The following is a 14117-nucleotide window of genomic DNA, read 5'->3' on the forward strand; positions in this document are numbered from 1 at the left end:
ATGGATGGAGTTGTTAGCTAGGGAACAGAGACTGGAGTGGGGACTGATGACAATGGCTTTAGTCTTCCCAATATCTAGTGGGAGGAAGTTTCTGCTCACCTGGTACTGGACTTTGGATGAGCGGTCTAAAATTTAGCAACAGTGGAGGAGGCTGGAGAGGAGGTGATGGTATAGAGAATAATAGAAACCCTACAGTGCCATTCAGCCCATCGAGTCTGCACCAACAGCAATCCTACCCAGGCCCTTTCCCTGTAACCCCACATATTTACCCTGCTAATCCCTCTAACCTACGCATCCTGGGATACTTAGGGGCTATTTAGCATGGCCAATGCACTTAAGAAGTGGGTGTTGTTTACCTTCACATGATAAACTGGATGGATTAAATGCTAAATGTTGTGGTCAAGATGAAGTGTCGAGATGGAGAAATCATTAGATTTTTTTTTAGATAAAGAGTTTGGGTCAAAGATGAGTAATTGGAGTTGAGCTGCAGAGCTCAGTCATGATCGAATTGAAGGTGGAACAGGTTTGAGGGGCGAAATGGCCAGTTCTGGTGTTCCTTTCACGTCAGGGAGAACCCACCAGCTCTTTGAAATAGTGGCAGGGGGAGTTTTTGTATTTACCCAGGAAGGGAGACAGGCGCTCGGTTTAGTCTGATTGGATAGCAGCGCTCCCTCAAGTTGCGCGCTGGGAGGATCAGCATGGACTGTGTTCTCGACGTTCTGCCTCTCGGGCAAGACCACTCCCCACTGAACCAAGGGTCACCCTTTGGTTTTGCTAATGTATCGCCTTGGTGGAATTTTCCTGAAGGTGTTGTGCATATTTGGTGTGATCAGGTAGCAACATTTGTCAACTAGTTTCAGTAATCTTACAAGGATTGAAAATAATTTAATTCAATATACTGAGGTAAGGCGGGAGGGGGGGGGGGGGAGCGGGGGGTGAAATACTTAATAGGAGTGAGTATAAGATTTAAAACAAATGCATGCAATCCCACAAAATAAAAATTCCATTATCATTCCAGTTTGCAATCATCAAATTGTTACAGCACGTAGAGGCAATTCAGCCTGTCATCTATGCTGTTCCTCTGAAAGAGTAATCTACTTCGTGCAACTGCCCACGTTTCCCTGTAGCCCAACACATATTTCCTTTTCCAGTAATAATCTTAATTCCCTTTTGAAAGCCTTCATTGAATGGTTGAGGTTTTTAAGGCAGATTTAGATTGACTCCCTTGTTAGTTAAGAGTGTTGGGGGGGGGGGGGGGGGGATAGATAGGGGGGGTGGAAACTGAAGTTGAGACCACAGTCAGATCAGCCATGATTCTGTCAAGGGACAGAGCAGGCTAGAGGGGCTGAACGGCCTACTCCTGCTCCTAATATATATGTAAATGTGTTCAGCGGAGAGTAGATTTGATTTTACATAGAAACATAGAAGATCGGAACAGGAGGAGGCCATTCGGCCCTTCGAGCCTGCTCTGCCATTCATCACGATGATGGCTGATCATCCAACTCAATCGCCTAATCCTGCTTTCTCTCCATAAACTTTGATCCTATTTGCCCCAAGTGCTCTATCCAGCCACCTTTTGAATACATTCAATGTTTTGGCCTCAACTACTTCCTGTGGTAATGAATTCCACAGGCTCACCACTCTTTCGGTGAAGAAATGTCTCCTCACCTCCATCCTGAATGGTTTACCCCGAATCCTCAGGCTGTGACCGCTGGTTCTGGACTCCCCCCACCATCGAGGACATCCTTCCTGGACCTACCCTGTCTAGTCCTGTTAGAATTTTATAAGTCTCTGAGATCCCCCCCTCATTCATCCAAACTCCAGTGAAAACAATCCTAACCTAGTGAATCTCTCCTCGTACATCAGTCCCGCCATCCACGGAATCAGCCTGGATCTGAGACTGGAATAAAACTCCCCACTCTGCCAGCTGTATGGTTTGAAGCTAACTGACATTTGGGTCATTTTGGGCCATATCTGAAAGTACAATCCCATTGTGGGGAAAATGTTCATAAACTAACAGTTCCTGCTCGTAATTGGGATGGGGGCCGGGGGGGGGGGGGGGGGGGGGGCGTGGGCGGGGGTGGTGTGGTCCATCATCGATTGAAGTGTTAAACTCGTATCGGAGCAAATTTCCTCCTGAGGTTGGGTTTGGGGGATCAAGTAGAGCTTCATTGCATTAAACCTGAGGCCTATCTGACTTAGCAACGCAGTTAATATTCAGAATGAGACTGGATAAGTGGAAGAAGGGATGTGGGAACAGACTGGGTAAGGGTGATGAGAATTATTTGCTCACATGGAGAGTTAACTCTGGCTTGGGTTGAATGGGCTGTTTCTGTGCTTCATTGGACAGTGCTTTTACCTGTGTGTGGTTTTAGTTTGCTGCTCAGTGTCACGTATGTTTTTTGAAGAGAATGCAGTGTGGTTGGGCGGTACTGATTCGATCAGGAATCACAAGCTGTACCTCCCTTGCCTGCAGCAAATTTCTATCTTAACAATACAGCAATTACGTTTTCTGAATTTAAAGGTGCAGCGCAAATTAAATAAAACTGTATCTTGACAGCTAAGCAGTACATTGTGAATGGTCCAGTATTATTCTCCTGTTAGCCTGTTACCTGACTTTGGTTTGTGTGTGTCATTGAAGGCCCATTGATACTGCATGTCTGATGGAGCTATTCACCCGTGATCTATCTTGAATTGTGGAGCAAACTTGAATGGTTTCCTCTTTCTTCGGTTCTTAAGGAATTGAGAATTGGTACAGGGTTTTTTTGGGATGATCCAGTTAGCTGGATGGGGAGGGCATGATGCAGATTTGGTTCCCGTATCGGCTGAGGAAGATCTCGGGACCTGCCTCCTCTCATTGCCCCATTGTGATGTTAAGACGTTAGAGATGTCTGGAGAGCCATGGTTAGAAAACCTCAGACAACCAGGCAGCCACATGAAGATAGAAGAAAAAAAGGAAAATATGTTCCGGGGCAGCACAGGATAAAACATGTTGGCACGAACTATAAAGGAACAATAAAGGTTAGAGCTCTGGCTTTAGTCGTAGGAGACTTCACGCTTCTCAGATTGAGAACAATGTGGGACCCATCGAACCACTCCAGGAATCTCTGGAACAGCAGCTGAGGGTCGTTGCAAGGGGAATGACAAGTTGGGAAATATTACTCACCAGGGAGTGAAGAGGAATAAAGGAGAAGGTCGGAATCCAGAGAATGTCATTAGATTTACAACTGAAAGGAGGATGTAACAAAACCAGCCAAAAATTAGATTTGAGGAATTGAGAAACTGCATGAGGAATAAAACATTCCTGTTTGCCCAACTTCCAAATGGCAAACGTTCGGGGAAAGACAAAGAAAACACTCCAAAGATGCTGGGAAGCTCTCACTGAAGTGAGGCAGTGTGGTCATTAATTGGAGAAGATATATACCAATTGTTCAGAATAGCAACAATTTGCCCATGGAGCCGCATTGTGTTTTGAGTCCCAGCGTCTTAACAATGAGGCAAAGGGGCAACAGAGAAGGAAAGAAAAGGAAGCGAATCCTGCCCTCTGGATCGCACTAACCCGTGGAAAGTCCTGCCCCATGTGTCCAAAGATGTGGTCACGTGAAAGTCCTGGGAAGACCAATGGCAAAAACCCACGGCCTTGAGCAGAATAATCCTCTAATCGAGGGACAGCCAACCCCCAGTTAACGCCCTCCACCTGAACACAGGCACAGATGCGATGCAATGAACACGGTGATTTGATTTGATTTATTATTGTCACATGTATTAACATACAGTGAAAAGTATTGTTTCTTGCTCGCTTTACAGACAAAGCATACCATTCATAGAGAAGAAAACGAGAGAGTGCAGAATGTAGTGTTACAGTCATAGTTAGGATGTAGAGAAAGATCAACTTAATGCTAGGTAGGTCCATTCAAAAGTCTGATGGCAGCAGGGACAAAGCTGTTCTTGAGTTGGTTGGTACGTGACCTCAGACTTTTGTATCTTATTCCCAATGGAAGAAGGTGGAAAAGAGAATGTCCGGGGTGCGTGGGGTCATTAATTATGCTGGCTGCTTTGCCGAGGCAGTGGGAAATGTAGACAGAGTCAATGGATGGGAGGCTGGTTTGCGTGATGGATTGGGCTACATTCACAACCTTTTGTAGTTCCTTGCAGTCTTGGGCAGAGCAGGAGTCATACCAAGCTGTGATACAACCAGAAAGAATGCTTTCGATAGTGCATCTGTAAAAGTTGGTGAGAGTTGTAGCCAACATGCCAAATTTCGTTAGTCCTCTGAGAAAGTAACGGTGTTGGTGGGCTTTCTTAACTATAGTGTTGGCATGGGGGGACCAGGACAGGTTGTTGGTGATCTGGACACCTAAAAACTTGAAGCTCTCGATCCTTTCTACTTCACCCCCGTTGATGTAGACAGGGGCATGTCCTCCACTACGCTTCCTGAAGTTGATGACAATCTCCTTTGTTTTGTTGACATTGAGGGAGAGATTATTGTTGCCGCACCAGTTCACCAGATTCTCTATCTCATTCCTGTACTCTGTCTCGTCATTGTTTGAGATCTGACCCACTATGGTGGTGTCGTCAGCAAACTTGTAAATCGAATTGATGGGGAATTTGGCCACAGAGTTATAGGTGTATAAGGAGTATAGTAGGGGGCTGAGAACACAGCCTTATGGGGCACCAGTGTTGTGGATGATCATGGAGGAGGTGTTGTTGCCTATCCTTACTGATTGTGCTCTGTGAGTTAGGAAGTTCAGGATCCAGTCGCAGAGGGAGGTGCTGAGGCCCAGGCCATGGAGTTTGGAGATGAGTTTCGTGGGAATAATGGTGTTGAAGGCTGAGCTGTAGTCAATAAATAGGAGTCTGACACAGGTGTCCTTGTTATCTAGGTGTTCCAGGGTTGAGTGCAGGGTCAGGGAGATGGTGTCTGCTATGGGCCTGTTGCGGCGATAAGCAAACTGTAGTGGATCCAGGTAGTCCCGGAGGCTGGATTTGATTTGTGCCATGACTAGCTTTCGAGGCACTTCATAATGGTGGATGTCAGAGCCACCGGACGATAGTCATTAAGGCTGCTTGGTTTTTCTTAGGTACCGGGATGATGGTCGTCATCTTGAAGCAGATAGGGACCTCAGATTGTTGTAAAGAGAGGTTGAAGATGTCTGTGAATACTCCCGCCAGCTGATCCGCACAGAATCTGAGTGTTCGTCACCTTCGAGAAAGCTGCTCTGACATCTGCAATGGTGACTCCAGATACAGGTTCATCCAGGGCTTCCAGGGTGGAGGGCATGCTCTCGCTGACCTCTTGCTCAAAACGGGCATAGAATGCATTGAGCTCATCAGGGAGGGGTGCGTTGGAGCCGGCGATTTTACATGCTTTCATCTTGTAGCCTGCTATGTCTTGCAGACCTTGCCATAGTCAGCAGGAATCAGTGTGGCTAGCCTGGGACTCTAGTTTGGTCCGGTACTGTCTTTTGGCATCTTTGGCTCCTCTTTGATCATATCTTTCTTGTATAGGTCAGTGTCGCCTGACTTGAACACCTCAGATCTGGACTTCAGCAAGCAGTGGATATCCCTGTTCATCCATGGTTTCCGGTTGGGGAACACACGGATTTGCTTCTTTGGCACACAGTCTTCTACACACTTACTAATGAAGTCAGTTACTGTAGTGGCGTACTCGTTCAGGCTGGTCAGAGTTTTTCAATACTGACCAGTCCACTGACTCCAAGCAGACCCGTAGGAGATCATCCGATTCCTCAGACCAACATTGCACAACTTTCTTTGATGGATTCTCCCGCTTCAGTTTTTGCTTGTAAATCAGGAGCAGGAGCAAAGCCATGTGGTCTGATTTGCCAAAGTGTGGGCAGGCGATAGAGCGGTGGAGTATAATAGGACCAGTATTGGAGTAACTGTTGCTTTGAGTTTGTGGGCGACACCACTTTCCTATATTTACAACGATGGCTGCAATTCATGAGTACTTAATTAGCTGTCAAGTGCTCTGGGACATGTTGATGTTGTGAAAGGCACTATATAAATGCAAATGAGTCACTCTTTTACATACACTGCCAACACATGTGTCCAAAATAACTTGGACAGAACCAGCAGACACAAATGACAAGGATCGTCGGGTGAGTAAGTAGAAAATATGAGAATTGAGTAGAAATGAAGACACTGGAGTCCGCAGGATGGAAGAGATGAGAATTTTAGTGGATAATAATAGCTGCTTTTTTGTTTGGATCTGCACAAGAAATGAAACATAACTTTGAGACGTGATCCATAGAGTGTGAGCTCTCGGTGAAAGATGTGGATTATGAATGTGGACTCTATCTTGGTGAGGTGGCAGCTGAAGCAGTTTGGTTTGAGTTCCAATATAAAATCAGAGATTCCAGAGCAAGCTGCCAGCCTGGTTCCTAAACTGAGATAGCTGCAGAAAGATGTCCTCATCCCTTGGAGAACTGATTGTGATGCCTGTATGTTACATATTATGTTTGTATGGGGGGGGGGAGGGGCTGTCCCCTGGTGGGGGAGTTGGGATGGGGGGGGGGGGGGGCTGTCCCCTGGTGGGGGAGTTGGGATGGGGGGGGGGGGGGGGCTGTCCCCTGGTGGGGGAGTTGGGATGGGATGGGGGCTGTCTCCTGCTGGGGGAGTTGGGATGGGGTCTGTCCCCTGCTGGGGTTGTTGGGATGGGAGCTGTCCCCTGCTGGGGGTGTTGGGATGGGAGCTGTCCCTTGCTGAGGGTGTTGGGGGGGGAGCTGTCCCCTGCTGAGGGTGTTGGGGGGGGGGGAGAGCCCCCAGCTGGGGGGGGGGGGGGGAGAGCCCCCAGCTGGGGGGGGGGGGGGGAGCCCCCCCAGCTGGGGGGGGGGGGGGGGGAGCCCCCCCAGCTGGGGGGGGGGGGGGGGAGCCCCCCCAGCTGGGGGGGGGGGGGGGGAGCCCCCCCAGCTGGGGGGGGGGGGGGGAGCCGTGTGTCCCCAGCTGGGGGGGGGGGGGGGCGGAGCCGTGTGTCCCCAGCTGGGGGGGGGGGGGGGGAGCCGTGTGTCCCCAGCTGGGGGGGGGGGGGGAGCCGTGTGTCCCCAGCTGGGGGGGGAGCCGTGTGTCCCCAGCTTGGGGGGGGGGGGGAGAGCCGTGTGTCCCCAGCTGGGGGGGGGGGGGGGGGAGCCGTGTGTCCCCAGCTGGGGGGGGGGAGCCGTGTGTCCCCAGCTGGGGGGGGGGAGCCGTGTGTCCCCAGCTGGGGGGGGGGAGCCGTGTGTCCCCAGCTGGGGGGGGGGGGGGGGAAGCCGTGTGTCCCCAGCTGGGGGGGGGGAAGCCGTGTGTCCCCAGCTGGGGGGGGGGGGGGGGAGCCGGAGCCGTGTGTCCCCAGCTGGGGGGGGGGGGGGGAGGAGCCGTGTGTCCCCAGCTTGGGGGGGGGGGGGGGTGGGGAGCCGTGTGTCCCCAGCTGGGGGGGGGGGGGGGAGCCGTGTGTCCCCAGCTGGGGGGGGGGGAGCCGTGTGTCCCCAGCTGGGGGGGGGGGGGAGCCGTGTGTCCCCAGCTGGGGGGGGGGGGGGAGCCGTGTGTCCCCAGCTGGTGGGGGGGGGGAGCCGTGTGTCCCCAGCTGGGGGGGGGGGGGGAGCCGTGTGTCCCCAGCTGGGGGGGGGGGGGGGGAGCCGGAGCCGTGTGTCCCCAGCTGGGGGGGGGGGGGGGAGGAGCCGTGTGTCCCCAGCTTGGGGGGGGGGGGGGGTGGGGAGCCGTGTGTCCCCAGCTGGGGGGGGGGGGGGGAGCCGTGTGTCCCCAGCTGGGGGGGGGGGAGCCGTGTGTCCCCAGCTGGGGGGGGGGGGGAGCCGTGTGTCCCCAGCTGGGGGGGGGGGGGGAGCCGTGTGTCCCCAGCTGGTGGGGGGGGGGAGCCGTGTGTCCCCAGCTGGGGGGGGGGGGGGGAGCCGTGTGTCCCCAGCTGGGGGGGGGGGGGGGGAGCCGTGTGTCCCCAGCTGGGGGGGGGGGGGAGCCGTGTGTCCCCAGCTGGGGGGGGGGGGGGAGCCGTGTGTCCCCAGCTGGGGGGGGGAGCCGTGTGTGGTTCTCTGTGCTCACACCCAGGCTCCACCAGGGCGGAATTCGATCCCATTGACTAGTTGTGTTTATTTGATTGACAATGAAATGAGCCAATGGCTGAGAGCGGTCCCTGAGCAGCTGCCCAGTCAGAGTGGAGGGGCGGGGCCTGATTTGTAGCATTCTGGAGCAGGGCGGTGGCAGTGAGACAGGAAGAGGAGCTGCAGGAGAGAGAGAGTGAGTGTCTGAGTTATATTGTGACACACTGGGTATTGTACTGCCATACAGTGGGCGCAGGGTGCTGGGGCAGGGGTACTACTGTAACCCTGAGTCCCAGGCTTAGACTCTGACCCTAGCTTTCTCACAATGTGTTTTTGCAATGATAGCACAGTTCAGCTATGCTGTGCCATTGATTCAGTAACTGCTTGGAACTGTTCCATTGGTGAGTGTTTGTGGCCCAGTTCTTGAATTCTGAATCATCATGTGAGACCCCTGTGAGCTGGGAGGGGGAGACCAAAGCTCGTCACAGATAATCAGAGGCTGTTCCTTTCCCTCCAGTTTGTTATGTAGTTAAACCTACTGAGTTTAATTCTAAATCTTCTGATGATGCTGTTGAAAAATGCTGAAATATGAGAGCAGTTTGCTGCTTCCTTATTATGCTGCAGGAAGGAACTGTGTGTGTGTTACTACCCTGTGGGGATCGCTGTGTGTGTGTTACTATCCTGTGGGGATCGCTGTGTGTGTGTTACTACCCTGTGGGGATCGCTGTGTGTGTGTGTTACTATCCTGTGGGGATCGCTGTGTGTGTGTTACTACCTTGTGGGGATCGCTGTGTGTGTGTGTTACTATCCTGTGGGGATCGCTGTGTGTGTGTGTGTTACTATCCTGTGGGGATCGCTGTGTGTGTGTGTTACTACCCTGTGGGGATCGCTGTGTGTGTGTGTTACTACCCTGTGGGGATCGCTGTGTGTGTGTTACTACCCTGTGGGGATCGCTGTGTGTGTGTGTTACTATCCTGTGGGGATCGCTGTGTGTGTGTGTGTTACTATCCTGTGGGGATCGCTGTGTGTGTGTGTTACTACCCTGTGGGGATCGCTGTGTGTGTTACTACCCTGTGGGGATCGCTGTGTGTGTTACTACCCTGTGGGGATCGCTGTGTGTGTGTCACTACCCTGTGGGGATCGCAGTGTGTGTTACTACCCTGTGGGGATCGCTGTGTGTGTTACTACCCTGCGGGGATCGCTGTGTGTGTTACTACCCTGTGGGGATCGCTGTGTGTGTTACTACCCTGTGGGGATCGCTGTGTGCGTTACTACCCTGTGGGGATCGCTGTGTGTGTTACTACCCTGTGGGGATCGCTGTGTGTGTGTCACTACCCTGTGGGGATCGCTGTGTGTGTGTCACTATCCTGTGGGGATCGCTGTGAGTGTTACTACCCTGTGGGGATCGCTGTGTGTGTGTCACTACCCTGTGGGGATCGCTGTGTGTGTGTCACTACCCTGTGGGGATCACTGTGTGTGTGTCACTACCCTGTGGGGATCGCTGTGTGTGTGTCACTACCCTGTGGGGATCGCTGTGTGTGTGTTACTACCCTGTGGGGATCGCTGTGTGTGTTACTACCCTGTGGGGATCGCTGTGTGTGTGTCACTACCCTGTGGGGATCGCTGTGTGTGTGTCACTATCCTGTGGGGATCGCAGTGTGTGTCACTATCCTGTGGGGATCGCTGTGTGTGTGTTACTACCCTGTGGGGATCGCTGTGTGTGTTACTACCCTGTGGGGATCGCTGTGTGTGTTACTACCCTGTGGGGATCGCTGTGTGTGTGTTACTACCCTGTGGGGATCGCTGTGAGTGTTACTACCCTGTGGGGATCGCTGTGTGTGTCACTACCCTGTGGGGATCGCTGTGTGTGTCACTATCCTGTGGGGATCGCTGTGTGTGTGTCACTATCCTGTGGGGATCGCTGTGTGTGTGTCACTATCCTGTGGGGATCGCTGTGTGTGTGTCACTATCCTGTGGGGATCGCTGTGTGTGTTACTATCCCGTGGGGATCGCTGTGTGTGTTACTATCCTGTGGGGATCGCTGTGTGTGTTACTATCCTGTGGGGATCGCTGTGTGTGTTACTATCCTGTGGGGATCGCTGTGTGTGTGTTACTATCCTGTGGGGATCGCTGTGTGTGTGTCACTATCCTGTGGGGATCGCTGTGTGTGTTACTATCCTGTGGGGATCGCTGTGTGTGTGTTACTATCCTGTGGGGATCGCTGTGTGTGTGTCACTATCCTGTGGGGATCGCTGTGTGTGTCACTATCCTGTGTCCAAGGGATAACCCTGCACAAATTGGCATCTTTTTGAAATAATGATTGAATTTTCTCAAAGGCTTTGTGTTTAATTTGGGGGAAGCCGTACAGGAACTCGCATTCTTGGGATTATTAGTTTAGTAACGTAAGCATTGTATCTTTGCCTAATCAAAGCCAGAGCTGATCTGAAGCCTGCAGCACTTTACTCTGTGACCAACCCCTACCCCAGCATCCTGATTGTAAAACCCTGGACCTTGTCATCTAATTTCTCCAGGACCTCATTGCCGTCTCTCTCTCTCTCTTTCTCTCCCACTCCCCCCAATTAGTGCCTTTAGCTCCACACTCTGAATATCTCCCTGGCCCGCTCTCCCTTCCTGTGACACAGTTTTGGCTTCAGTGAGCACATTACCAGTGTGTGTGTGGATCCCCACAGTGCCAGTACTGGAGTGGGGTGGGGGGGGCGGGGGGGTCCTACAGGTTGGGGAGGTGCCATTTCTCTCGTGAGACCAAGTCCTTACCTGCTCTCAGGTGGATATAAGCAATCCCACAGCCATTGTTAGGAGAGGAACGAGGTGTTTTGCCTCATGTCCTTGGCCAGTTTCCATCCCTCAACGAATATCATTCCAGAAAAAAGCTGGTCACATCTGCTTGTGGGATTTCACCGTGTGCAGTAACCACATTTCTGTACGATATCTGTGTGTTGGGATGCTGTGAGGTTGTGAAAGGAGTTTTATCTTCCAGCTGTTTTTCCTGTTAAAACTTCAGTTATGCCTTTTGTCACTTCCTGAATGTCTTGTGTTCACTCATTCTGCAGAAGTCTGCTGTGTGAAGTGTAAGTGGACAGCGTTTGATTGCACACCAATGACGTGCATTTGATGGAATCACAGAGCACTGAAGGAGGCCATTCAGGCCATCGTGCCTATGCTACATCTTTGGGACAGCAAACCCATTAGCCCACGCCCCTGCTTCCTCCCTCTAGCCCTACAAACTCTTTCCGTTCCTGCATTGATCTGCGTCCCATTTCAGAAGTTGCTTGTGTCCCTGTATTGCAGATTTATTGACAAATGGCGGCAGTGTGTTCTGTCTATTTATTGCCCTGTAACAGAGGTGGCCACACCCGAACCTGATCTCCCTGCACCACCCAGCTGCGCAGAGCAGCTCGAGTGAGTGGTTCGAGAAGTGACTCGGGGCATTCACTGGGAATGAGAATCTCTCGATTCTAACCCTGGCCCTGAGAGATTGAGAGGCGGTACAGTAAACCAGCTGTTAGCAGTTTAAATAAAAACACCTGTTTGTCGTTTCTAACACATCTCAGTTCTCACTTGTTTCTCATGCTCTTAGGAATGAACCTTTCAGGCGGACATTTTGTATGGGATTCTCTGGCTGTGAGCAACTCTTCCAGCAGACAATGGGCAGGGCGTGTCTCAGTGTCTGCTCTCACATTCTTGCCAGTTACAACAACGTATGAACATGTTAAAGCATAAAGCACAAGAGGATATGTAAGAGAGACACACATGCACATTGCACAGGAGGACATACAGAGAGGCACATGCATGTTGCTCAGGAGGACATGTGCAGAGACACGCATGCATGTTGCACAGGATGACGTGTACAGAGACACGCATGCCTGTTGCACAGGAGGACCTGTATAGAGGGACACACATGCCCCTTGCACAGGAGGACATATGTGTACAGACATGCGTGTACAGAGGATGTCAGTATTATAAGCTATGGTGTGTGAGGTATAGCTGTTGTCAGTGTATTTCAGGTTCATTGTGTGTGTAGTTGAGTGTGATGATGCAGTGTAATACATCTACATTTTTAACATCTCTTTTGTAGGATTATTGCAGAGGAAGTTATTGGCTTTGTGAAACATGTTCTTCTGTTTATATTAATTCTGAGCAGCATCAAGATTTGTAAAAGAAATCAGTGGATGATCAAACAAACCTGTACTGGGCCTTGGCTTTTTACTGTAGATAATAATGTTATATAGAGAGAGGTTCATATCCAGGGCACAGACAGATTGAGTGAGCAAAGTTGTGGAAGATGGAGTTCAGTGTAGGGAATGCAAAGGCATCCACTTTGGTTTGATTTATTCTTGTCACGTGTACTGAGATACGGTGAAAAGTATTGTTTTGCGTGCTATCCATATAAATCATACAATACATAGCTCACAAAGAGTTGCCATGGATATGGGCAATCCATGATATACTGCCTCCCCAGGAATCAGCCTGATAAACTTTGGATCAATTTGGAGTAATTTTTAATGGTAAGAGGTCAGTTTCTGTGGGAGGGCAAAGGGTTCAAGTGTCCATCGCAAACCTAATGGGCCGGTAGAAAAAATAATCCAAACAGCCGCTGGAAAGCTGGGGGAGAAGTGATATCGAGAAGTGGTCTGAACTGCTGGTCACTCGCCGTCACCCATCAATCAAGCTGGGAAAGGCTGTTCTTGTTACCCAGCCCAGCAAACATAAACGTTGGAATAAAAACCCAGGCAAACTTCACATCCTGAAGATTCCCGTCACACCTCCGGCTTCAGATCATCGCGATTTCAGCTTGTGGTTTATTATTGAAAGAAAAGCTTGCATTTGTGTCTCAGTTGTCATGACCTTGGGGCGTACAGTCAATGAAATATATCTGAGGCGAGGTCAGTGAAGGAAAAGCAGCACTGGGTTTACACACAGCAAGATCCCACAAACAGCAGTGTGTTAATGACCAGTTAGCTTGGTTTTTATTTAGGGTACTCGAGAGCTCCCCTGCATTTTAGAACAGCGTCACGGGGTTGTTTATCTGAGAGGGCAGGTGCTGCCTGGGACTGATTTCTTATCCAGAAAGGTGACCCCTCGGAGAGGGTAGCTCTCCCTTGGTACTGCACCGACAGGGTAGCTCTCCCTTGGTACTGCACCGACAGGGTAGCTCTCCCTTGGTACTGCACCGACAGGGTAGCTCTCCCTTGGTACTGCACCGACAGGGTAGCTCTCCCTTGGTACTGCACCGACAGGGTAGCTCTCCCTTGGTACTGCACCGTACTCCCTTAATGTGGTGCGATACAGTACTGCATTAAGACTGACCATCTACCTGCTGCTTTGGATTGAGTGTGCGTTCCAGCAGCTGGTATTTGTACTGAATTGCTACTGGAGGCTGTCACCAATGATTTTTCAAGGAAAATCTGCTCTGCGGCATACGCTGCACTCTGTGCAGACAGATCATGTGGTTCATCATGTGACTTTATAAAGGAATGAATGTCCAGACTCCGTCATTCAGCCCCTCGCTTGCTCCATCTATTAAGTTAGATCATGGCCCATCTGGATCCTAATTCCATTTATCCACCTTTTGGTCCCCGTTCCATGACCTTTCTACCGCTGCTCTACAAAAATATACCGTAGTCTTGAAAACTCTCAACATCCATGTCCTGCGGGAGAATCCCAGCTTTCAGCTACACTTTGTGGAAAAGGTTCTTCCTGCTTTAACTCCTGAATTATTTCCGATGCGCGCACACCTGGCTTCCTATGGCAGCTGGGAATTGTTTGAGGTATCACAGCACACCAGGATCTTTGTGGGAAGGTGCTTTCATCATAGCTTTGACCTGGAATGGCAATTGGCTCTTGTGGTCTGTTACAGCAGTAACGGCCTCTCTCTTTTCTCTGTGGGTGCCAGCTTTAAATACCACTTCTACAATTCATCTTTGGCATGTGGGTGTTGCTGGTGAGGCCAATTTATTGCCCAACCCTTGAGAAGATGGTGGTGAGCTTCTTGAACCATTGCAGTCCCTGAGGTGTAGGTACACCTGCAGTGTTATCAGGAAGGGAGGA

General features: G+C 51.0%; 1 protein-coding gene across 10 annotated transcripts in view; it reads left to right on the forward strand.

Annotated features, from left to right (window-relative positions):
• Positions 1–14117, forward strand: part of LOC144508681 (copine-1-like) — a 102191-nt gene that overhangs the window by 54506 nt on the left and 33568 nt on the right. For 2 of the 10 annotated variants that reach the window (XM_078236944.1, XM_078236939.1), the window contains exon 1: positions 8218–8244. The exons of 7 other annotated variants lie outside the window; for them this stretch is intronic. The gene's annotated coding sequence lies outside the window, so the exon portion shown is untranslated. Of the gene's footprint in view, positions 1–8217; positions 8245–8322; positions 8450–14117 lie in introns of those variants that run through there. One more of the 10 variants, XM_078236941.1, reaches the window with a different exon arrangement.

The sequence above is a fragment of the Mustelus asterias genome, chromosome 20, assembly GCF_964213995.1.
Source record: "Mustelus asterias chromosome 20, sMusAst1.hap1.1, whole genome shotgun sequence".
Lineage (NCBI taxonomy): Eukaryota > Metazoa > Chordata > Chondrichthyes > Carcharhiniformes > Triakidae > Mustelus > Mustelus asterias.